Source organism: Vanacampus margaritifer, chromosome 1 (genome assembly GCF_051991255.1).
Source record: "Vanacampus margaritifer isolate UIUO_Vmar chromosome 1, RoL_Vmar_1.0, whole genome shotgun sequence".
In the NCBI taxonomy this organism is placed as follows: Eukaryota; Metazoa; Chordata; class Actinopteri; order Syngnathiformes; family Syngnathidae; genus Vanacampus; species Vanacampus margaritifer.
Genome location: NC_135432.1, coordinates 12562054 through 12587348, shown reverse-complemented (window position 1 = coordinate 12587348; position 25295 = coordinate 12562054). Strand labels below are relative to the sequence as shown.

Below are 25295 nucleotides of genomic sequence, written 5' to 3'. Positions count from 1 at the left end.
GGAAAAAAAGTCAACCAAGTCAGTTGGGTCAACCACAAAAATTGGTTGACGCAAAAATGCATGCGTGGAAGCTATTTCAATAATTTTATAAAACATTTGCGATACCTTGAAATTGCCGGAACCAATATTTCGTGTTTCCACACATACACCTATTGCTGACGGACTCCAACCAGCATTAACCACTACTAATTACAATGCTTCTTAGGGTTTGTTTGTGGTCTCTTTAGGCTGAAAACTGAGAAAATTAGCATCGCTACATGTCTTATGTTTGTAACAAAGCAATCCGCGTCAAAATCGCTAAATAAATAAAAGAGTTCTAATGAATTTATTGGAGCCAAACACACGCAAGATGGCGGCCCTACGTGCGTCCGCAAACAGGGAAGCGCTATCTACTATAGCATAAAGCACATGTGTCAAGATCCGGTCCTCGAGTCTTGCATGTTTTCGGGGTTTCGCTACTCCAACACACCCGATTCAATGATCAGGATAATTATCAGGCTCCTGCAGAATATGAATCAGCTGTGTTGAACGTGGGACATCTCTAAAACATGCAGGACTCGGGCCCTCGAGGACCGGACTTTGACACCACTGGCATAGAGCAAGACTCACTCCTCCCTATATGGCGGCGATTCCAAGTATTTTTTCTTCACTCCTCCAAGTAGCGTGCAGGCTAGCGCCCAATTCACGGACCGCAATTCACACCGCGTGCGTTGCGCGAGCTGTCCGTGTACGGAAATTTGCACCCGCCAGACCACAAGATCACGGGGGTTCACGCTGGAGAGTTGAGTTCACGCAATACCAACGGTGTATAATGAGTTCTATTGGTAAACAATAGCCACGCTTGCCTGTTGTCACGTCGATCTGCTTTTTGGACATTATTTCTGGGACTTAATTTATTCTGAGCTCCTTTTTTGTCTTTTAAATGTCTGACTCATGTCATGCTATGTAGTTAGCTAGCCTCCCCAAAAAAAACAACCAAAAACGAGTTTGCAAACGGTTTTATTTTGAAATATACTACCTTGATGCCGACACCTGACTTCCTGTCCGGCTCGTGTAATTTCTTCAGCTTCATGAAAATCCGCATGCAGAATCTGGAAAAAATATAAAGCTTGCGGAAACCTTCCACAGCACCGCATATGCACCGCACTCAAATGCTTTCTAGTCCTTGAGGCGTTCGTACGGATGCCGCGCCGTGTCCGTCCCGCAATCAGTGTGAATTGGGCGTAAACCAACCAGCATTTGCCATAAGGACTACTACTATGGTTGTACGCCACCAAATGTGCAATAACTGAGCCAAATTTGACCCAGTTGCACACAATGCACTTAACAACAGACGCAAGAGAGTTTGCAAACACAGACAGCAACGGACCTTCGAAACAAACTCTCTTTGCAATACCATTGGGTAGGTTAGCATTCGCTAGTAGCATTATCAAGTATGATGCAAGTACTCATAAGTTTATGGATTTAAAATGAGATGGAACCAAAGAAAAACATCTGGGTGACGGCGCAGGAAGTAAGTTAATTGAAAAATAAGTATACTACATCAATGGCCATCGTAGGCTTCAACAACTCAATATGTTTGAACGAGACAAGCGAATACGTCAGGCTTGGTAAACATATGATGAAGATAAAGCGCTATTTAAGTGCACTCCATTTACCCTTTAATATTTTGATCAAATGTTGGACTATGAAGCGATTTTCAGGAAAAGTACAATAAGTAAGTGATTCGAGTTTATTCAGGGCTAATGCTAATCGCGATTGTTAATTATTTAGCATAGGCTAATTTTGTTGGTGTTTGTGTAATATGTGCAAATGGGTGCAGAAGATACAAAAAAATGGGTATTTATATCCACTAAATTAAACCCACGTTCAACCTTAGTGGACTTAAAAAATTTTAAAAAAAAGTAATGATAAAAAAAAAGTATATACAGACGCTCCCCAACTTACGAACGAGTTGCGTTCCGAGCGATCGTTCGTAAGGTGAATTTGTTCGTAAGTTGCTTCAGTGCTATATTTTGTATTATAATTTATGTTTAAAGAGAATACGTACAGTACTGTACTACGTATGTTAGAGAGAGAGAGCGAGAGACACACACAGTATGTACATGTACGTAATAAGATAAATAAAATGAAGTTTAACTTACTTTTGGAAGATGTACTCGATGCTTAAGGATTTGATGGAGGAGGAGGAGGAAGAGGAGGATTTTATATCATGAGAGGTTCTTCGTCGTCGCTGGAATGGGCTTCAAAAGTTACTTCCTCCTCCGTAACTTCAATGTAGGAAGAAGTTGAGGGTCGCGGAGAAGAAGATGAGGGTTGATGAGTATCTTCCTTGTAGGATTTACTAGAAACTGGCCGAAAGAAGCGATCTAACTACGATTGCACAGTTTTCTTCTTTTTTCATCATAAATGATGCGGTAGCACTGTATGGCATCATTCAATTGATTTGCAACCTTTGTGCAACGTTCAATATTTGGGTCTTGCTGCTCGAAGAGTGCGATGGCTTTATCTATGAGCGACAGGCGTTTCTTCTTCTTCCTCCTCCTCGACACGTTGCTGAGCCTCCAATGCTGGGTGAGCTCTCACAGCGCCAAGCGTCGGTATTAGCGGCGGAAAGAAGCACTACAGTACTCGGAAAAAGGCGCGCAATACAAAATCTAACTTACAGCATCTCTTTCCGAACATTTTTTGACATGCGCGCATGCGCGCAGACATGTTCGTATGTACCGTTGTTCATAACTCGAATGTTCGTAAGTAGGGGAGCGTCTGTATATATATATATTTATTTATTTATTTATTATTATTATTTCTATTTTTTTGGGAGGGGGGGGATTAATCGATAGGCGACTCGATTTTTAAAAAAGATGTTAGTGACAGCACTATTCATAAATATCACTTTTTCATGTTGTCAGGACTGCCAGTATGACCTGACAGTAGTAGGCATATGCAAGAAAATGATCCGTGAAAAAAAAATCAGCCCTCTGTGACCTCATTTTCTGCCTTTGATTTGATTCACAAGAAGTTACCACGAAAAAGAACCAATCAGCAGCAGAAAGTGGGACCGTCAAAATGTCCTTCTTGTTCTGCGGCTAGCGTTGAGTGCTAATGCTAGCTTACTATTGCTAGTGCTGCTATTCCGTTGAAGCTGTATATACGTTCTCCGTTACTATTCATCACGACTTTGCACTTTCACAATCACGTCATTATGAATTGCCATAAATGAGGGGCGTGACAGTCGGCAGAGATTCTGGGGGTGGGAGAGTTGGGAAGTGAGGCTACTTTCAAATCTTGCTAACACTTTTAACACTAAAAACTCCCCCTTTACGTACTGTATTGTTAGAAGTTGGTACTTCAAAAGTGGTACAGCTCTTTTTGGATGAACAACTTTTGCTGGAAGACTACTGTACATTGTGTTTATTGATATTGTACTCTAGTGGACCCACCACACACATTAAAGTTGCTCTCTTTTCTTCCTCAGTAAAATACATAAAGTGTGTTCATGTTTGCATTTGTCTTTGTCTAGCTTCATAAAGGTGTGTGTTAGCGCACGCATGTGTGTGTGTGTGTGTCCGTTTGTGCGGTATGAATCGAAGAGTTGCACGCCCGGGTGAGTCCCTGTGCCTGCGGTGCCCCCCTCCCCATCACCCTCACACACATACTTTGAAAGTTCCATGTAGAAGACCACCGCATCTCTGCACACACAGCCGCGGCTTCTTAATGACTGCCATCCCTCTCCGTGCCACGTTATTAATTAGCTCAATGATCCTTGCCGATGGGACCTGCACCACAGATTAGAGCCCTCAAACACCCGCACCCCTGGTTGCTGCTGCTTGGCTAGAAGGGAGGGGAGGGGGGGGGGGGTGCACAACATGGGTGTATGTGGGGAGTTTATACAGTAGGTTCACATGTATGTGTGATGGATGTACTTTTGCAGTTTTGCCGTTAACCCTTTGTAGGAAGTGTGGAACTTCTCAAGGTCTTTTACGGTCCTGACATAATTGCGACGTCATGCATGAGGGGGTTGGAAAACTGTCGTTTTTGTACAACTTTGGAGGAATATTTACAGGATCCTGAAAATGCGGGGCGAATTCTAAATGGCTCATTGTATGAAATCTCCCACATTGCTTCCCGTGTCGAAAAATGTTGTTATTCTGCATGCGGCGTTTACAAGACTTGCTCCAAATGACCATCACAAACGTACGCCGTCGTTGTAAAGTTTTCCTCCAAAGCATTGAGCAGCAAATTAGAGAAGGGCTTTAAGATGGATGCCTCTTCTTACATCCACAGATATGACGCCAAATCAATATTTTACCTAATGTTGTGGTTACGTTCGATATAGGATATCAATATGCCAATAAACAGTCCCCAGTTAGTGATAGAATATGCTAGTGTGGTAATGTATTAATTAACTGGAAATCATCGTACCAACTACAGCATTTAAGCAGAGCGTATCTAATATTGTGTTCTATGTGTTAGGAAGTATTTTTTTGTGATTGGCAATGTTAGTGTCAAATACAGACAGACCGACGGAGAAAGTGGCTGTACTGAAGAAGCATGAAGATGGCTGCTTTACGTAATTGGCTTAATCACATTTCTGACTTTAAATAGAATCCAATGTCACTAGGGCTGCATGATATTGGAAAATCATGCTATATGCGATACAGTTGCTGAGCGATATAGATATTATTGCGATATTTAACATGTACCTAAAGAAATTACATTTTTATTATCTAATGAAAGAATTTTAAAAAAAAATCATGCAGCCAAATAAGCAAACTCAATATAATCTTAGTTAATTAATTAAACTATTCACTCTAAAAACTGTTGGGTCAAAAATTACCCAATTATGGATAAAAAATGGACCGATCCACCATTATTTATGGTTCAATTTGACTCAACTTTCAGGGGTTTTTTTAATACAAAATGACCTAATTTTTTGGACCCAAGTAAAGGATCTGACCAATATTTATGAGTTGTTTTACACTAAAAGACCCATTTGACATAACTCAAAGTTGTGTCAAAGCGACCCAAGTACAGGATCCGTCAATTTTTTTACCCATAGTTAGGCTATTTTTGACGCAACTGTTTTTAGAGTGTTGGAAGGTGGTGCACATAACTCTAAAAAGAGTAATAATTGGGTTACTTTTGACCCAACTGTTTTTAGAGTGCATTTTCGTTATAATAATAAATTCAGATGAATTATATTTATAATAATCAATTCAGATAAAAGCATAAAATTCCATATTCATTTATTGCATGTCTTTGTGATATGCATATTGCATGGTCCACTATCGCAATATCAATATTTTTTTAGATATATTGTGCAGCCCTAAATGTCACAGGATCCATTACATCTTTTGTAACTAGAGCTGGGTATTGATATCGATTCAGATTTCCAAAATCGATTCGATTCAGGAGGGTGCGATTCGATTCACTTTGATTTTCGATTCAGTTAAGGATTTCATGCAATACCAATTTTACTTTTATATGGAAGACATTCTCAGAAGTATCAGTGCTGCAAATAGAAACGTCTTGCCCTTACTTGGTGCATTAGTATGAAAAAAAAAAATGAATATTTACATTTTAAAGTGAATCCATTACCGTTATAATAATCATGTATGTTTTATTGAACATGACCAGATCAAAACAATAAATAATTGAAATCGATTACAACCACAGCACCATATGAATAAAGTGGCAAAACACTGGGCTCCTCTTGGGGTACTCTGAATAACAGAAGGCCACATTTGCATTTGGTAGCCATATTTAAAAATATCGATTCATGGTTCTATGAATCGATTTTTCATTGGGCTATGAAAAGGAATATCGATTCGGTATCGCTATATCATTATTTATTTTTTTACCCAGCCCTATTTGTAACCGTAATGAAGAAGTAATTCCTGCATCTTTATTCAATTTCTTCTTTTAATTGAAAGTTTTTATGCACTGGGGTTCCCTGGAAAACAAGTTTCTGAGAAAATATAGTGCATAATCCTCCAAATTTGTTGAACGTTGATGACTATGAGCAATTGGAACATAACAATATTCCTAGTATTATTTGTGTTGCTTTTTTTTTTTTCAAAGCTCATACTCAAGACTATGAATACCCGGCCGTCATATTGGGCGAAAATTGGAAAAGAGCCGAGGTTGGCATTCTGTCAAAATTGACGGAAGGTTTTGTCAATCCGACAATGACGGATGCCCATTTAGTTGACAATTGACAGGAAACTTCTAAAAATTGATAAATTCAGCATTGTGGGTTTTCGTCCGTCAGTAGAAATGGCTTACCTTAAGTTAAGTTAAGGTAGAGTGGCTGTCTCCCATGCTGAAGGTTGTGGGATTGTTTCTCAACTGATTTTGATTTATTTATTTTTTTTATTGAAAAAATAAAGTAGTTGTAGTAAAAGTGTAAAGTTTTCTCTGTTTAGAATATAGTCTTTTTTTTTTTAGAGTAAAATTTACTCTACGAAATGTACTGTGTAGATAGAGTGGATAGATGTCTCTCCCTCAGCGACTGATTCTGAGAGACCACATGGTTTGACTGTCTTGAGGTGTGTGGTTGTCGGAGTTGAACACCCACTTAAGCCACCAAATATGGTTCCTCTCCAAATGAATGGCTGCTATAAACACGGGTGCCACCTGGCCCAGTGCTCAAAACCACAACCATGAAAAGAATCACGCAACTACATGGTGTATTATGCATAGTAAAATATATGCACACTCCATCGTAACCCTCATTCCTGCTTCCATCGAAGACATTTTTTCTTCTACCTTGTTTCCCCAATTCTTTTTTCCGACTCTTCATCAAAGGTTCAGTCACGGTGGCTTGCAAATCTACATTAATAATTATTGCCAGGAGAGAAAAAGAGTGGGGGAAAGGTGAGGGAGGGAAAGTGGGGGAGGGCGGCCCCCTCCAGATGCCTCACAATTGCCGAGTAAATGAACATAAATGTCACTGTCAAGCTGAAATGAAGAAAAAATGTGTGACGGCAGCAGGACATGTTTTGCATAAGAAGAGTTGAGTGCCCAAGGAGTCCAGAGCTTCCCCTTGAAAGAAGAAGTTGCATCGCTAAAGTCATGTGCGGAAGTGATGATGGAGTTGTGGGAAATTAATTGTCGACGTTACACGACTGAAATACTCATTAACCTATTCGCTGCCATTAACGGCTATAGACGTCAAAAATTCATTTGAACTATTTCTATTAGTTTAAATGTTTTTCCACTTTTGTTAACAAGAGTATGAAAACCTAGAATTTTTTATTGTACATTTAGAACAGATTTTGATTATTTGTGAGTTAACTAGTGAAGTCATGCGATTAATTATGATTAAAAAATGTAATCGTCTGACGCCCCTAATTTTTAATAATCTTCTTTTTTTAAAACAAAAAAAAGAAAAGATTATTACAAATGTAAAAAAAAAAGAAAGTTTAATTACTTAAAAAAAAATGAAGAAAAGATTATTAAAAGATTATTAAAAATTAGGCGATTAACATTTTTCGTAAATAATCGCATGACTTCACTAGTTAACTTACGATTAATCACAAATTTTATATCGGTTCTAAATGTACAATAACTTTTTTTCTAGGTTTTCATACTCTGGTTAACAAAAGTGGGAAAAAAATTTAAACTAATATAAATAGTTCAAATTAATTTTTGACGTCTATAGCCATCAATGACAGTGAATGAGTTAAAGGGGAAGTCAACCATAAACATTTCTTGACAATGTTATATGTGACCCCACTAGTCTAAACATGACATTCTGATTAATATTACATTTGTGAAATATGAGTTATGCAGCAAAATCCAGCCATTTTTACCCATCTCAGGGGGCGGCCATTTTGTCACTTGCTGTCGAGTGAAAATGACATCACAGTTGCTCAGGTCTCAGGTAACAACCAATCACAGCTCAGTTTCAGAAAACAGGTGAGCTGTGATTGGTCGTTGCCTGAGCCCTGAGCAACTGTGATGTCATCTTAAGTCAACAGCATGTGGCAAAATGGCCGCCCCCTGACTGGATTTTGCTTCATAACTCATTTGTTAAATCTAAAATTAATCATAATGCCACGGACTTAGACTGGTGGGGTCACATATAGCATTGTCAAGAAATGTTTAAGGTTGTCTTTCCCTTGAAAAAATACGAAGTGTGCAAAGTGGCAAGACTCGCTCGCATCGATATGCAGGCCGCGCTGTCGCTCCAAGGTGACAGCGGCGTGTTGTGATTATTGACTGCGTGACCTCGCGGTGACCCCGGCTGTGAATCGAGTAAAGGGCAGAGAGTTAGCGGGTGCCGCAGCACCTGTCATGCCCGTCAATACGCTGATGAATGGATCTGGCGGTTATTAAAGCAGAATTAGAGTGGGGAGGGGGCGAGCGGGATAAATGATGGCGCAAATGGTTGCGCAGTGGAGACTGTGGAGCCGGATGGCACAGCATCAGTGTCATCAGTCTTTATTACCCTCCGGGGAACACAGGGGAGAGACGGGGAACGGTCAGCGCCATGCAACCCCTCCACCCCTCCACCCTCAGCCAGGTAGCTAGCAACATAGCACACCTACACGTTCACACATCTAAAATGGGATTGCCCCTCAAATACGCATATTTTAGCGTGAAAGCCTGTTGTTCGACAAAACATAACCTCTATTTCATTGTTATTTTGCAGAGCTTAGTCTCTCCAGGCTTCTCTGCATTCCCCTCACTCTTTCTCCCTCTATTTTCCCTCCTCCATTTTGCCTCTCACCGAGGGAGTGGAGGACCCCCGCTACTATCAATCATGGCCAAGTCACAGAGCAGCACACTCAGGGCAGCGTACAGATAAGCTGGTTAGAAGAGGAGAGGAGAGGTGGCGGAGAAAAGGGGAGGCTGCGCCGGGTTCACTGCACAGTCAAGAGTGGGCACGCTCGCCGCTGGGGCGGGTCGGCAACGCATGGGCGAGCCAATTCCATTGGCAAAGCCCACGTGAGGCCCACCCCCTCACCAGAGATATGTGCCAGCATACAGATGTGTGTGTGTGGGTGTGTGTGTTTGTGTGTGTGTGTGTGCGTGTCATTGGTATTCTCCCTCTGTGCTACTGCTGCGCCGCACTGCTTCTTTTTTTTCTAATTAGAGGTTTATTTATTGATACCACCCGTTAATGTCTCCACTAATTCTGCAATAGTTCTGTCTCCATTACCCTGCAAACCCAGTATTTGCAGTACCACCGCTAGTTTGAGGGCGATTCCAAACTCACATTTCTCCCTTGATTTTGCAGTTGGGATCAAATCAGCAAGTAAACGTTCTTCCAAAAAGATTACAAATTGTGCACTTTTTGTACAATTTGCCCTAAAAAAAAAAAAAGCTTTAATATGCTGTGTCTTAGTTTAATCCTGATAAACATCCTTTCATTTTCAGAGCTCAAAACAAAATATTAATAAATTGCCTTCAAAAGAAGTGATTGATGACAACAGTGCTCTTGTCAGGACACGCAACGCAATACGTTAAAGTACACCCAGCGTTTTATCATACACGTTTTTTGTATTACCCGGAGAGAGACAAACTCATCTTTTAATAATTCCATCTCTTTGCATTCTGGTGAAAAATAGCTGCCGCCATGCCACAAACTCTCTGGCATATTAAAAGCATGGAGGATCTCTATAGAAGGGAAATAGTCCTTCCAGCAACTTCAAGGTTGGTTGGCAAATCATTAATTTGTATTACACCACAGTACGTGTCATGCATAAATTATGAATTCATTATTCTCCTCCCGGATTCTATGCACATGCTGTTTTTGGGTTAGCTTGAATGCACAAGCGAGAATGCTTCAGCTTTTGCTTTGCGGGAGAATATTGCAGCGAATATTCATTATTGGCTTAATATGTTTATATACAGTAAACCGGTTTAATAGATCTCATGCTTACTGTGTTTTAATGTCAACGTCTTGGGCTTGAAGCAAAACAGAGAGAAGAACTAGTCATTTGCGATTGCCTACTGCATATTTTGGTATTGGTCCAATACCAAATACATATACGGCCAGGATTGCAGATATCAATACTTTGGAATAATTAAGGTGCATCATCCAATTGATAAATCTCAATTAATTTTCATGACGTTTAAGTGTTTTGGCGATGTTTCTTTTTCTTTCATTTTTCTTTTAATTATTGGTTAAAAACCAATACATAATTAGGACAGTTTATTGATAAGCAGAAAATTCTACTTTTCACCCATTCATTCAGAAACTACTATAGAAAAATTAAATACAAATTATTTCTTCATTGCACTAGTTTCATTTATTTATTTACTTATTTATGTAAACAAGTTATCACTCAACAACAAACATTATAAAACTTTTAAGAAACCAATTATTTTTCAAGTACAATATGTGTTCAATATTTATCCTCTTCAATGCACTACTGGTGAAACTATAATAAATAAGGTGCAAACAATTACGCAATTCCCAAAGCCTTCAGTTGAAAAAATGAGCCACCCTATGCAGAAAAATATTTTTCTTGCCTTGTTAAACCATTGTTGATTATTATTTTTAAGAAATCATTAACATGATCAGTGTCAGAAAAAAGTGGATTGTAAGAAATCACGGTGCTGATTTTTGACTCTACCAGATTTTTAACATGAAGTAACTTGTGAAATTCTGCACATTTTAAAAACTGTCAAATACAACTTGACCCCAGACCCCAGAAATATATGCATTTTTAATGTATTACTGCTAAATAGCGTTACAGTGACTCCTTTGCACAACTTTGAATGGTTGTATTTGGTTAAGTTGAATACGGATGTGCATTAAAAATAACGCAACTTTACTGCGTATGACCCGGAAGAGATCAGTGTGTGCTTTTCATATTAAGAGTGTTGTCATTTTTAACCTGAAGTAAATTGTGAACTTACAATATACTACAATACAACTTGACGCCAGTCCCCTCAAATATATACATTATTATTTAATTTATTACTGCTAAATTGCGTAAATTGTGACTCCTTTGAACGACGTTGAAAGTTCTCGGATGCAAATTATAAACGTGACACTCATGCTTTACTGCAACGAAACAGACGAGATGGATGTTACACTTAACGAGCACTTTTCTGGACTTGCCGAATAAAATAAGCCTCACATCAAAAGATCAAGTGGCTTGGAGTCACTCCAAGTGACAAAACGGTATCCGTTCGGGTCTTGGCTCTCACAGGGTTTGACAGTGCACATTGATTTCTCTTTGGAGAGCTGTAGCGACCTAGCTCTGTGCTAATCACTAACACCGGCGCTTACCGAGTGCATTCTGTCAAAGAAGGGAACCGGTGGAAGTGCTACACAGTCCAAATGGCTCCTCCACTCGAACATTGTGTATTGTAGCTCCAGTGCAGTACAGGGCATTTCTATTGGGTAATTTGGACGTTTATGCTGCGTCGCGTGGCTATTTAAGTACCTTACAACCATATATATATATATATATATATATATATATATATATATATATATACAGACGCTCCCCTACTTACAAACATTCGGGTTACGAACAACGGTACATACGAACATGTCTGTGCGCATGCGCGCATGTCAAAAAATGTTCGGAAAGAGATGCTGTAAGTTAGATTTTTTTATTGCGCACCTTTTTCCGAGTACTGTAGTGCTTCTTTCCGCCGCTAATACCAACGCTTGGCGCTGTGAGAGCTCACCCAGCATTGGAGGCTCAGCAATGTGTCAAGGAGGAGGAAGAAGAAGAAACGCCTGTCGCTCATAGATAAAGCCATCGCACTCTTCGAGCAGCAAGACCCAAATATTGAACGTTGCACAAAGGTTGCAAATCAATTGAATGATGCCATACAGTGCTACCGCATCATTTATGATGAAAAAAGAAGAAAACTGTGCAATCGTAGTTAGATCGCTTCTTTCGGCCAGTTTCTAGTAAATCCTCCAAGGAAGATACTCATCAACCCTCATCTTCTTCTCCTCGACCCTCAACTTCTTCCTACATTGAAGTTACGGAGGAGGAAGTAACTTTTGAAGCCCATTCCAGCGACGACGAAGAACCTCTCATGATATAAAATCCTCCTCTTCCTCCTCCTCCTCCATCAAATCCTTACGCATCGAGTACATCTTCCAAAAGTAAGTTAAACTTCATTTTATTTATCTTATTATGTACATGTACATACTGTGTGTGTCTCTCGCTCTCTCTCTCTAACATACGTAGTACAGTACTGTACGTATTCTCTTTAAACATAAATTCTAATCCAAAATATAGCACTGAAGCAACTTACGAACAAATTCACCTTACGAACGATCGCTCGGAACGTAACTCGTTCGTAAGTTGGGGAGCGTCTGTATATATATATATATATATATATATATACACATAGAGAGAGAGAGAGAGTCCTAATCAGTAGAGGTTGCTCTCATCTTCAAAAAGGTTGGAGGCTGGTTCATGTTTATTAGCAAGTAACTTTTTTACTAGCAATTATATAACCCTAGCGAAATCCAGAAGATGAACAAAGTTTAGTGTTTGATGTAGTTTATAACTATATTTTCTCAGTTTGCTTGATGATCACATGCTTCTGAATAATTTGAGCTAAGAAAAAAGAAGAAGTAGTTACTGTTCAATATTTTTGCTGATGTGCTCGTTTTAGTTTATTCACAAGGCTCTTATAAAGACAAAAATGAGCGTGATCCACTTTAACCTCATTTTCCAATCATGTCACAACCTTTTGATATGAATGACGTGTAACCCTTTCATTACAACCATTCTTGCCAATTAGAGCCCTGCAAGCATGTCAATATGAGCCGATCGGGTCATCACTCCCATTCTGACCTGCTTGGCGTCGCAGTCTCTCCCAGCTGCTTTTGTCTAAGCTCAGTTGCTGCTGCACTGACTATCTATCTCATGGATCACAATCAAACATCCTCGCTCAACCCGGCAACATCCCTGTCAGTGTCCTCTGTCTCCCCGGGGCTCAGTCTGATCCCATTCCAGCCGTCACACTGACTACAGCAGCCCCTGGCGCCGCAGTACGATTGCTTAGTCACGTGACTGGTGCGAGCGCTCGACAAGTGTCCCTTTCGATGCGCACTAGACAATGAAACCCCTCATCCTTGACCAAACTCTAGTAGATGACTTTCACAAATGTGTGATTATATTAAAGTAACAACATATAAAATTTTAACCCGGGTCTCCTGACGGCCTCACGACTCTGGCTGGAAGTGTTCGGTTTAGGTGAACGGTATGGGATTTTTTAATAGGTTTTAGGTGAACTAATGAATACACACACACTCGCACGCACGCACGCACACACGCACATACAAAAAAAAAAAAAAGAGAGAGCAATGATGATGACATGTCAAATCGGTAAAATTACCGAATGAACAATACTGAGCTTAAATTAAAATTTAAATTAAATTAAATTTTAACCCGAGATAAATATGATATCCATGCACTGGAACTGAACCTTGCACAGATTTGGAAAATAGTAGGATTTTATAGAAACGATAAATAGTTGTACCTTGACCTTCATTCCATGACCAGGCTTGAAACTCAAATCACTCTTTTGTGGCAACAAATCTTCAAAGATATACGATTTTGACTTTCTGCATAAACCTGTGCACAATTGAACAATAACAGTAGCAGATGAAAATGAAAACAAATATTTTTACTTTACTTACTTTTCCTGTTGATGTCAAAAATTATGCAAACTAGTTGAAGACATTAAGATGACAACATCAGAAAGGGTTGTTGCAAAAAAAAAAAAAAATCAAAGATTTACTGGAATATGTGAATAAAAGCATAGCATGAAAATAATCCTCATTGTCTTGGGAAGTGTTTCTATCATTGTCTTGCAATCTCTTAATGACCTACAGTATTTTAGCAGTGCACTAGCCTGGACACGTAGTACGAGCGTTAGTGCTAAAGTGACTGCGGCGCAGTGTGAGTTGCCGGTAAAACACACACCTTTGCCCTTAAGGTTCACTGTAGTTCTTGCTTGTGTTTGACAATGCAGATGCACGGCAAAATAAATAAGTTCCATTGTTGGCCTGTTTAACAAGTCCTGTGTGACTTCCACATCACTTACACAGATAATACAAACATCGGTCTGAGAAATCATAAATTGTCTGCAGTCTCAACCTCTGAAACCTCATATCAGCAATGACGTATACAGGGACTTGAAAATGGGATGGGAATTGGAAAACAGATTTTTTTTTTTTTTTTTTTTTACAATTTGCTTGCTTGCCTGACAATTCAGCTTATCGGTTCATTTTACTTCGTAAATTTTGATTACATTGTAAAGTTCTGTGGAGCGTCCGCGTATTTTCGTTCTGAACTTTTCCAACATGGCATCAAGTCAGAGCCACTCTAAACTTTGGCTTTAATTCACAAAATAGCGGGGCTGCTTGCAATACTTGCAAAGCTTTCATTTGGTCAATAACTGTATGTGGAAATAGCGTTGTGCAATATAATGATATAAATTGTATTACGATATAATGACATGTAGGGCTGTGTTTCAATTCAGATTTCCAAAACTGATTCGATTTGATTCAGAAGGGCCATTTTGATTTCATGCAGTTCCAATTTTACTTTCATTTGGAAGACATTCTCAGAAGTACCAATGTTGCAAATAGTAGAAACTTCTCTCTCTTACTTGGTGCATTGGTAAAACGATGAATATTTACATTTATAATTGAATCCAATGCAGATACATTAATCATTGAACATGACCTGATCAAAACAATAAATAATAATCAAAATCAATTACAACTACAGTGCTATGTAAATAAAGTGGCAAGAACACTAACACTAACCCAAACCACGACATTCACATTCCTGTGACGGTTTTTATGCTAAGGATCCAGTTGTTAATAAATAAATAAATAAAAACAAATTGACATAAGAGACACAGTCATAGTGCATAATTATGCATCCACATGTGTTTTTATGTCCAATTTCTTACCTTACTTCTTTTGGGGGTTATTTGTGTTCAGTCTTTCCCTTTTTTCTTTCATTTAATGTACAGTTTAATTACTGCTACATGCATGCACTCCGTTTAATAAGGTGCGATGCGATCCGCTTGCATTAAAACGCAGCCCATTTTTAAAGTTATATAGCAATCAGTAGCTCCGAGCAGCTCGTGCTTGAGCGGTTTCCTTTCTTTGCAAGCACTGGGGTCCTTTTGGGGCACTCTGAATAACAGAAAGGCACATTTGAACAACGCTCACACAAGGTTTTAAACAAGTACGTGCTCACATTAATTTACCAGAAAAAGCCGTATTAAAAGTATCAATACATGGTTTTATGAATCGATATTGGGCTATGAAAAGCAATATCGATTCGATATCGAAAACCGGTTGGGGAATCCAGGTCCAGAAAGTAAAAACCCTGAAACAGCTTGGCCTTAGCTAGAGGTGCTTTTACTCAACAGGTGGAGACAAGCTTGTTTACGTGCCAGACACAATAAGAGTCGCCTTTCTATTACATCATCCTTGTGCTTCACTGTCCAGACATGGTTAATCGATTGGCGCCTAATTCCAGAGGTGGGCATTCCGTCATTACTGATGGATGGTCCATCAGTCCATCACTGACAGATTCCTGTTATGATGACGAATGACAAATTATGTGAAACTTTAAAAAAAAGACAAAGCACAGACGGAAGCGCATTATCATTCATCAGTGTAATCGTTCCTAACGAGGGATCTCTCAGTCACACCTGTTTTCTGAGACTAGTCATGTGATGTTCTCCAGCTGAGCCGTGATTGGTTGTTACTGTACCTGAGCCCTGAGCAACTGTGTTGTCATTTTCAGTTGACAGCAAGTGGCAAAATGGCCGCCCCGGAGATGGATACAATGAAGGTGGATTTTGCTGCTTAATTCATATTCCACAAATGCAATAATCATCAGAATGCCGTGTTTAGACTAGACTCCAATATGTTTGGGTTGGCTTCCCATTTAAGAAATTTTGGTGCACCAAACCAACCATATCTATGATATATGAAAAATAAACTGGACAGAAACCGCTTGAAATGCTCAAATTCAAACTGACAGAAAAAAAAAATACCCCCTCGCCAACCCCAAAATAAAAAAATCCTCCCTTCCGACCTGCTTTGGCAAAGACTAGCAATCAAAGTTGATTTGGGAGTGGAGTTATGCTAATGTACTAATGACCTTCAAATAGGGAGGATGAGCTTTTGTGTGTCAGGCGGCGACACCATTGCTTTATCTAATGACGGTGTGTATGCCAGTGTGTGTGTGTGGGGTGAACGAGTGCGCGTTAGTGTCCCTGCGCTATCATTTGTGTGTGTCTATGCCTTTCACAGGTGATCAGTCAAGGCTATCCACACAGCCCTTTTCCTGCAGCCCCCTCATTACATTCCACTATCTCCTCAAAACACCTGCAGCCCCACAGCCCACCTTCAGCTGGCCAGGCCTTTGCACTGGCAACGTGGAAGGAGCTGCCCATCACATCAATCTACGCTGTTGTTTATATTTATGTACAGCTGAGAGGCTAAAAAAGGCCCCTCTTACTGTGGGCTTTATTGACTAGGCATTAAGCGGACATTATCAGACCATAGCCAAGTTATTTATGAGGTGGTGATAAAGACTCCACGCCTGAGTTATGTGAGAACTCGGACCAGGATGAAAGCTGCTCATACAGCAGCTCGGATACCCGACACTTGCTTCTCGCTGCCTGTGGAAGCAGAAGCGCCGCAAACGCTGCGCCAAACTGAGCCGAAACGTGCGAGGATTTATGGACGTTAAATTTATGCTCGCCATAGGTCAAACGGGGGGGCTGTTTATCTGGCCGTCATTGTCACAGTCCTCGCGGTACTCGGCCGCAGGTGCTGACATTTTCATACTTGACTTGGGAGTGGAGCCAAAGATGTGGTGGGAGAATGTGGGATGGGAATTCCCATGGAAGGTATTCCAGAAAGTTTGCCGGCGTCAGTGCGTGCTCACAGGTCAATTTACTTCGACAACTGCAACAGGTGGCGCTATATTCATCACTATCTATCGTTCTATCCGTCCTAATTCAATTTAATATATAGTCTGATATTGTCTATCCAATGCCATAGTAACTCATTCACTGCCTTTGACGGCTATAGACGTCCAAATATCAAATCTTTCTATTAGTTTAACATTTTTTCCACTTTTTTTACCAAGAGTATAAAAACCTAAAAAAAAAAATTTAAAATTTAGAACAGATGTAAAATTTGTGATTAATCGGGAATTAACTATTGAAGTCATGCGATTAATTACAATTAAAAAATGTAATCGCCTGATGCCCCTAACTTTTGATAATCTTTTTTTTTAAGATTATTTAAAAAAAAAATGTCTAGGTTTTCATACTATTGTTATCAAAAGTGGAAAATATGTTAAACTAATAGAAACAGTTAAAAGGAATTGTTGACGTTTATGGGCGTCAATGGCAGTGAATGAGTTAATATCCAGTATCAATGTCATCAGAATCATCTTTTTTTGAGCAATTATGAAAACACACAAGGAATTTGTCTCCAGTAGTCACTCAAGTATTGAACAAGCAACAATAAAACAAAAGAGAACAATTAGGGTGTGACACACAAGTACAGAAAGTCTTAATGTAATGTCAATGTGCCATTGGTGCTCGAGAACCGAACAATGACACTTGTGCAGATGCTGTTGCACAATTTAAAGTGACCAGATGATACAATAACAAAATCTGAAATGATTCATAAGTACTTGAGCACTTTTTAAATGTCCAATGGTGTGGATTATGATTCAACAACAGTTATACAAAACTACAGTAATCAATGTTGCAATACTGTCACACAGGGATGTGCAAAATCAGTACATATCAAACGTTCTGAGCATCTGACAGTTCCTGGCCAAGAACTGTATCACCGGGCTGGAGCAACGTCCCTATATAACGTACTCACCTGACCTGGCTTTCGTTTCCTCTTTCCCAATCTCAAGTTTTTGACACCCGTTTTGAAGACGTGGACGACATCAAGATGGCCATGAGGATGTCGCTGTGGCGGATCGTGAGAGAATCCTGCTGGCAGTGCGTGACGCCGTGATTGACAAGGTTGGAAATGGGCCTGAGTCTCTACATAAAAAAAAGGGAGAATACATAAAAAAAAACGGGAACTTTGTAACAATCCAATAAAACCAAGAGTGAACGAAGGAGAATATTTTATTTATAGTAATTGAAGCCTTGGTTCCTAAAATGGCGGAGTGTTTGCTTGCTCAAGGTCACTATCTCGCTCACTATCTCTGCCACTTGCTCATGTCTGCCAATACGCACTTCAAAAATTCCCTTTTTTTTTTTGTGTCACCCTGTATATCCTTTAATCTTTTGTGTCAGTGACACCACTCCTTGAATTTTCACCTTGTGTATAAAAACTTCAAATATAAATTGGCCCATTTAAAAAAGAAAAAAAAAAGGAAAAAAAAGCATAATGAAGAATAAAAAAACAATGTTGGCGTCGGCCTGAAATGTCACACATCTCCATTCGGCAAATTTAATATATTTTTCCCCCAAATCTATTGTTTTTGTCAATCCTCACACGTGAGTGTCATTTTTATGAATTATTGACCAATTTAAAATGTTGAAAATGGTTTTCTCCCTTTGATGATGCAATGTTAACTCGTTCCCTGTCATTGACGGCTATAGACGTTAGAAATTCATTTGAACCATTTCTATTAGTTTAACATTTTTTCCACTTTTGCTAACAAGAGTATAAAAACCTAGAACTGATGCAATTAGAAGAAAAAATAAAAGATTGTTAAAAATTAGGGGCGTCAGGCGATTAATTGCATGACTTCACTCATTAACTCACGATTAATCACAAATTTTACATCTGTTCTTAATGTACTGTAGAATTTAAAAAACATCCAGGTTTTCATAATCTTGTTAGCAAAAGTGGGGAAAAATGCTAATTAGAACTAATAGAAATAGTTCAAATGAATTATTGACGTCTATAGCCGTCAATGGCAGTTTTTGGGGTCTCCTGAAAAGTGATGATTTTGAAGGTATAAGGTTTTGTCCCAATGCCAATGATATATATAAGTCCCTCCAGAGCATATGGCACTTTTGTGGGGGGAAATTAATTTTACAAATAACAAGACCGAGAACAGAAGAGCTTAGACTGGCACCCAAAATCCTCTTTCTATGATTGTGTGCACGTTCAGGAAAAAAAAAAGCTCCAAATGAGCACACTCTTTGAAAGCTTTGGCAGTTTTGATAAAAACGGTTTCTCCTCTTCTCCACTCTACTTGGATAACTGTTGCATTTTCCTCACTATGAGCCAACCACTTTGTTTTGCTGCCCTCTTCCTGGGTCAAGTCTGCACATGCTCAGTAAGAAGATGGAATAGTCCATTGCATAAGAAGGCAGGATGAAACGCTTGAAACAATCAAGATAGCATTTTGATGTTAAATCTATTAACACAATAGTTGCTTTAAAATAAATACAAAAATATTTATCAGTTTTATGTCCACCCCGTCTGTGGTGCGCATTAATGTGCTGAAGTTCTGTGCCTGTGTTGACCTCTTGTGCTAAAACAAGTAGCGTGGCATGGCTCTCGAACACGCGCCGTTCAGTACCCTTCGTTGCACGCCTCATCTTAACCAACCAAAGGCATCTTTCTGCGCAATAAACCAGGTCAACAAACAAAAAGCAATTATGTTGGGCAGCTGCCGCCTGGGAGTGGGTAATTACAGTGCGGCGTGGACAGCTTCATTCTAAACAGGTACTAAAAGCATCATTAATCGTCCTCCCTCTGACGCCTCGCCCTGGTCATGTGATGGAGGCTGCGGATGAGCTCGGGAGGTTGAGTGGGCTGCGGGTGAAGTGTGTGGGGGGGGGGGGGAAGATCTGATTGGTTCTTTCATTCAGATGTCCTTTTAGAGGTCAGCCAGTCAGCAGAGATGCCCTGCCAATGACCTTGTATTACTTGACCCCTGAGGGACTGGGGGTCATTCGCTTGTGTCAGTTGGAGAGCTGCAGGAAGGAGGTGAGAAAGAATTAGGAATAAAGGAAAGATGATGTGGAGTTTTGGTTTGAATCAAAGAAATTGTGAATAGGAAAATATTCTGGCAACTTGTGGCTTCACAGCATTCATTGTCAAGCTGTGCTCTGATTGGCTGATATGATGTGAACCTTGCTAGGTCTTTTGGTGGAGATTGTGTTTATATTACATGTTTAATGTTTATTATGTTTTATTGCATGTTGGAAATAAGCATTCAATCAATCACTCAAGCAAACAACAGATCGCAACATCTAAATCTAAGCATTGTGAACCGTGTGGCCTGTATGGCACACTGTAAGGCAGCAAAAGACAATCAATTCTGTCCTCCGTGACATACAGCCAAGATGGCGGCTGACAGGAATCTGATTGAGAAAAGTTCATGAACTGTTCCCTCGGCCGACGCGAGCTGACACGATGCTGGCGGCTGACAGATGAGACAAGAAAGACACATCAGCGTGTCCTCCAACTCCCGCGCATCTCACCCTTTCTCCTCCGTTGCTCCTTTTCTCCTCTCCTCCCATATGTCTATGAATCTGTCGCCATGGCAACCATCGCTCCGGGGGCAGAAGAGGATGACGAGGAGGAGGAGGACGAGGGGGGCGGGGGTTTGGGGGGGGGGGTCGGTTGTGTTGCTTTCGCTCAGACAAATAAGCATCGCAGGGCTCATTTATGATGGTTTGTTTTGAGATAATAACATGCTGTTCGAGGTCAAATCGCATTCGTGAGCTTGTGAGTGTCAACGTTGGGGAAGAAACCAAAAGGAATCGTCCATTTATCCAAGTCTCTATTTTAGCGCATTCCTCCTATTAAACGACTCAATTTGGATCAGATTCGTGCATGCCTGCAGCGACCTTTATTTTGCAAAGGGCGAGCCAAAGCAAGCCAGGTGATTGCCATGCACGCTCCCGCCGCCAGATGTGCACGCGAGGGAATTGATAACGTTCCCGCGCAACAGACGGGCGACCTTGACACACTTTCACCTCTGCATGCACCCCTTCGCAGCCCTCTTCATGATACTCCGCATTAAGTCAAAGGCCTCCCTGCCTCCGCCATAAAGCACGCACGCACTCTTTCGAGAGCAGAAATCTCTCTCTCGCTGCCAGAAGTGCTGAGTGCTGCTGTTTGCTTTGCACGCGGAAATGTGCTGAGGCTGTAAGCTGTCCCCAAACATCTGCTCCCTGGAGTGGAGAGAGGCGAGCCACTAGATGGCTCGTGGGCTCCTTGTTCGGCGGCGCTCGGTCTTAATTTGTTATGTATGGATTTCAACGCGTGCACGAGCGGACAATTATTCAGATGAGGTGCGAGCATTGTTTCACAGCGCAGGTGAACTTCGAGTTACGATTTGTTTGGCAGGCAAATGTGAGAAGTATCAATAGCATAATAGTAAAACCAGGCATGGGAAATGAGTGGAATATACAAATAGCATGCGCTATTACAAAAAAAAAAAAATCTTTATTAATATGCATGCGGGAAGCTTTAGTTGATCAATTGATTAGATTCCGCTTGTTTATCACTGAAGATAATACATTTCATTTCACTCTTCGTATTAATTAACTTTCAGGATATGGTTGTGTGCTTTCATTAAAAAATGAAAGTTTTATGCCTGTTTTCTGCACATTGGCTCCTTCACTCCCAGTCAAGGACAAAACACAGTGGAGAGATCCACTCACAAATAATACACACGACAGGAGTTACGTCATAGCTTTACGTCAACACTGAATGATTGCACTTATATGTTTCCAATTGATGCATTCAATTAAACTAGTTTGCGTGGGTATTTCAGTATGACAAATATGCAATAAAAGTATAACCAACTTGTTCAATATGCCGGTGCCTCAACTATTCTAATTTGACTTTCCCTTTCATCCGTGCACCTTTGTTCGTGTTTGTGTGTGTGTGTGAGAGAGAGAGGGAGAGAGGGAGAGAGCACAGCTGTCAGTCTCATGGGCTGGGCATCCATCTTCACACACACAAATTACACAAGTGCAAAAATTCATCAGAGCAACGTCACACTCAAATGCGTTGGAACTAAATGTCAGGTCTGAGCAAACAATGCGCTTCATCAATTTAAGTGCTGAGGCTGCCACACAATGAAATGAAAGTGATAGTTCACCCAAACTCCTATTTTCACTTTCATCTCACTCTTATCACTCACAAGAAATAAACACTCTTTGTTTAGCAACGTTTATTGTAAACTAGAACATTAAAATACGCTTAATTACACCGTTCTCAGCATGTCACGTGACTCGTTTATAAGCAGTAAAAATGATCATTTTGTTTAATAAGCCATTTTGTGAACTTGAGAGTGATAATGATGTATGTTTTGTCTCAGAGCAAATTGAAAATAAATTGAGTTCTTCTTTTCTAGGATGCGTTAAATGTATTCTTACAATTGTAATGCCAATATTTGTAATTCCTTCTCATATAGGCTGAATGTCTTTTAAAATCCATAACAAACCGAACAATATGTAATATAAATATTGTATCAAAATTTTGCCTTTAAAGACAACATTGTTTCCTTTTTATTAACAACACCATTTATATGATTTAATCACGTTCATGCATGTGTATTATTTATTATCACATTGAGAGCTATTTAAACTATGTTGCCAGTTAAGCATTCAGCAATAAATGAGTTCACAAACTATTAGGAACACTTGATTAACCACCCTAAACCATGTTGTAAAAAAATAATTACAGCAAATGTGTTTCAGCTCTTTTCTATTCTGCTGGTGTACCTAATGAAGTGTCCAGTGAGCTCACATAAGCAGCGAACATAAAATAAATAGATATTCTAAAGGTTTACTGTTTATTGCTTCTGCTGCTGAATCCTATTAAATATTTTAAAACATTTTTAAGTAAGTTCTATTTGTCAGCATTAGTCCATAGCCTCCGTGGCACTTTCATCCAGGTAATAAAGTGAGCCAGCATATTTTTTCGGTTTATCAAAATAAGAGATGAAGCCAAAAAGAGGTTAGCTGCGAGTGAGCCGTCCTGCTAGCAAATTATAATATCAACCATCATCATATGGCCGCTCAGGTCTCCCTATTTATTCGGCTGCAGGGTGAAAAATAAGCGCGAGTGGACGCAAAACAAAACCTAAAAGAAAAAAAAGAGAAGCAGCTCAGACGGTGAGGTCACCCAAAAGAATAAATAGTGCATCTTCCCCGGTGACCGGGTCATCGTTGTCCCGAGGCTGGACGCGGGTCAAGAGGTTAAAGGTGAACTCTGGTTTAGTTGCATATATTAGTGGCTCGGCCTGGCTGCACGCATGCACTTGTCCCGCGAGCAGATTTAAAAAAAATATATATATATATATTTATTATTTTTTTCCCGTGAGCGACAATGTTGTCCTATTTTGTCATCACCGATGCTGTTTAGAAAACCCGCCGCGTCTAAGCTAAACAAAACACTCCATTACATTAAGTGAAAGGGGCTGATGGGCCATTTCGTGATATTAAAATAGACATGAACATGATAGAAGCGCTTTGCATTTGGCGCCAACGTAACGGCGTTTAAGGGCCGCGGGTTTACGATCATTTGCCGTCTATGAGATGTAAATCTGCATGGGAGGAATATACTTGCACTTTATTGGTGGCTGTGCAAAGCAGCCCAGACAGCCTGTTATTGTCTGCTCGGCTCTTCCAAGTCTCATTTTGTGCCGCACTAGGAGGCGCAATAAAGACGCGCACAAAGTCCCCCTCGACGTGTTTTGACACATTACCTCGCGCTTACACATGCGCGTAAATGCGCCTTTATTAATTATTAGGACCTCAAAAAGATGGATCAGGACTTTTACTTTAATGAATTAATCGTCACGTGTAGGCATTTTATCTATAAGCCATTAAAACTGCGCAAATACCACGAGGTTAATTAAATATAATTTATGTCACTTTTGTTGTTTAGACTTCATTTTATACCGACGGAAAGGAGCATTTATTTCTCTCTACCTTTCCATGCACGTGCCAATTGAATTCATTTGGTCAAACCGGAAATATTTTTTGTAAACATAGTATACGTTAATTTAAAAGCAGCATGCAGAAATCAGATTAATTAGGCATATTGTTGCTAAATGAATCACTCCGTGTGGTTTCTGTGAACGTCATTGTGTATAGTCCTTCATTTTGTGTTAGATTAATATTCAAATGAGAGCCGTGTGAAGTCGTGCACGAAAACAAAATCCATAATAATGTTGTTTACGTCAATAAGCAATTATATAAAATCATGGCGGCTCTGCAGCCCGATATATGTCCTGCAACCATGCATGCTCCAGGTGCGTGGGAGCAAGTGGGTTGTGCAGGGGTAGTGCCCACGAGTCCGTCAAGGTTCTCTTTGGGTCCAGGAAACCAAATTTGATGCAGGCTCCGGCCACTTATAGGAACTTGTTAAGGTGGATCTCCTTTTCCAACTTGGTCCTCGTGTCGGGTGGTGAACCAAGAAGTGGCTTCAGATTCAGGCTGATGGTCACGTGAGTCTGGACTGCAGACAAGCGAGACAAAAAAAAATAAAAAATCAGTTATGAGACAAGCACATTCTGAATTCAAGCATTAAAAAAAAAACGTTCTAAAACAAAAACACCATGAAGTGATTCTGTGCTTAAGAGATTATCAGGGGTGCCACAGGAAAGTATCCAATTTCACTTAATTAATTTGACTTTTGCTTTGTTATTCAACTGCAATGATCTATTTTCATCATCTATCCCAGTGACGTATAGAACAATTCCAACGGGTCTTTTTGGTTCATACAACAGAATAAGTCATCGCGTCCTACAAACAGGCCCACCAAGAGCGAGCAAACTGAGAACCAGATCATCATTAATTCAGTATTTTTACATTTAGGGATATTTGGGGGGTGACATTTTTTTTTTTTTTTTGCAAAATGGCTGCCTTAGTTTATTAAAGGCTGGCAAAAACTGATATTGGGAATAGGTTCGATTGAGCCAAGGTTGTGGCCAGAGGTTTAGCTTGACAATTACGCACAATCACTATAAAAAATATATTTAAAAAATAAAAAAGTAGTATTTACTTGGGGAAAAAAACAACGTTTTTTTCACTCAGAAATTCTAAGTAAATTTTACAAAGAGAGTATTGAGTATATTTTACTAGTTTAATCTTTAAAAAGTAATTCAATTATTAGTGTTGTTCCGATACCGTTTTTTTTGGCTCCCGATACCAATTCCGATACCCAGCTTTGCAGTATCGGCCGATGCCGATACCATACCGCTACTTTTTTTTTTCTCAACATGAAAAAGCTGTCCTGTCATTGGTTCAGAGCATTCAAGGGCCAATAGGATATCTTGGCTCGACATGCAGTGAACATGTCACAC

At 39.9% G+C, this 25295-nt stretch overlaps 1 long non-coding RNA gene across 1 annotated transcript in view; it reads left to right on the top strand.

Moving 5' to 3' along the window:
* Nucleotides 1-25295, top strand: part of LOC144034753 (uncharacterized) — a 44804-nt gene that overhangs the window by 2289 nt on the left and 17220 nt on the right. Inside the window, exon 2 of the long non-coding RNA XR_013288280.1 lies at nt 17913-18024. This is a non-coding gene — a long non-coding RNA (uncharacterized LOC144034753). The remainder of the gene's footprint in view (nt 1-17912; nt 18025-25295) is intronic.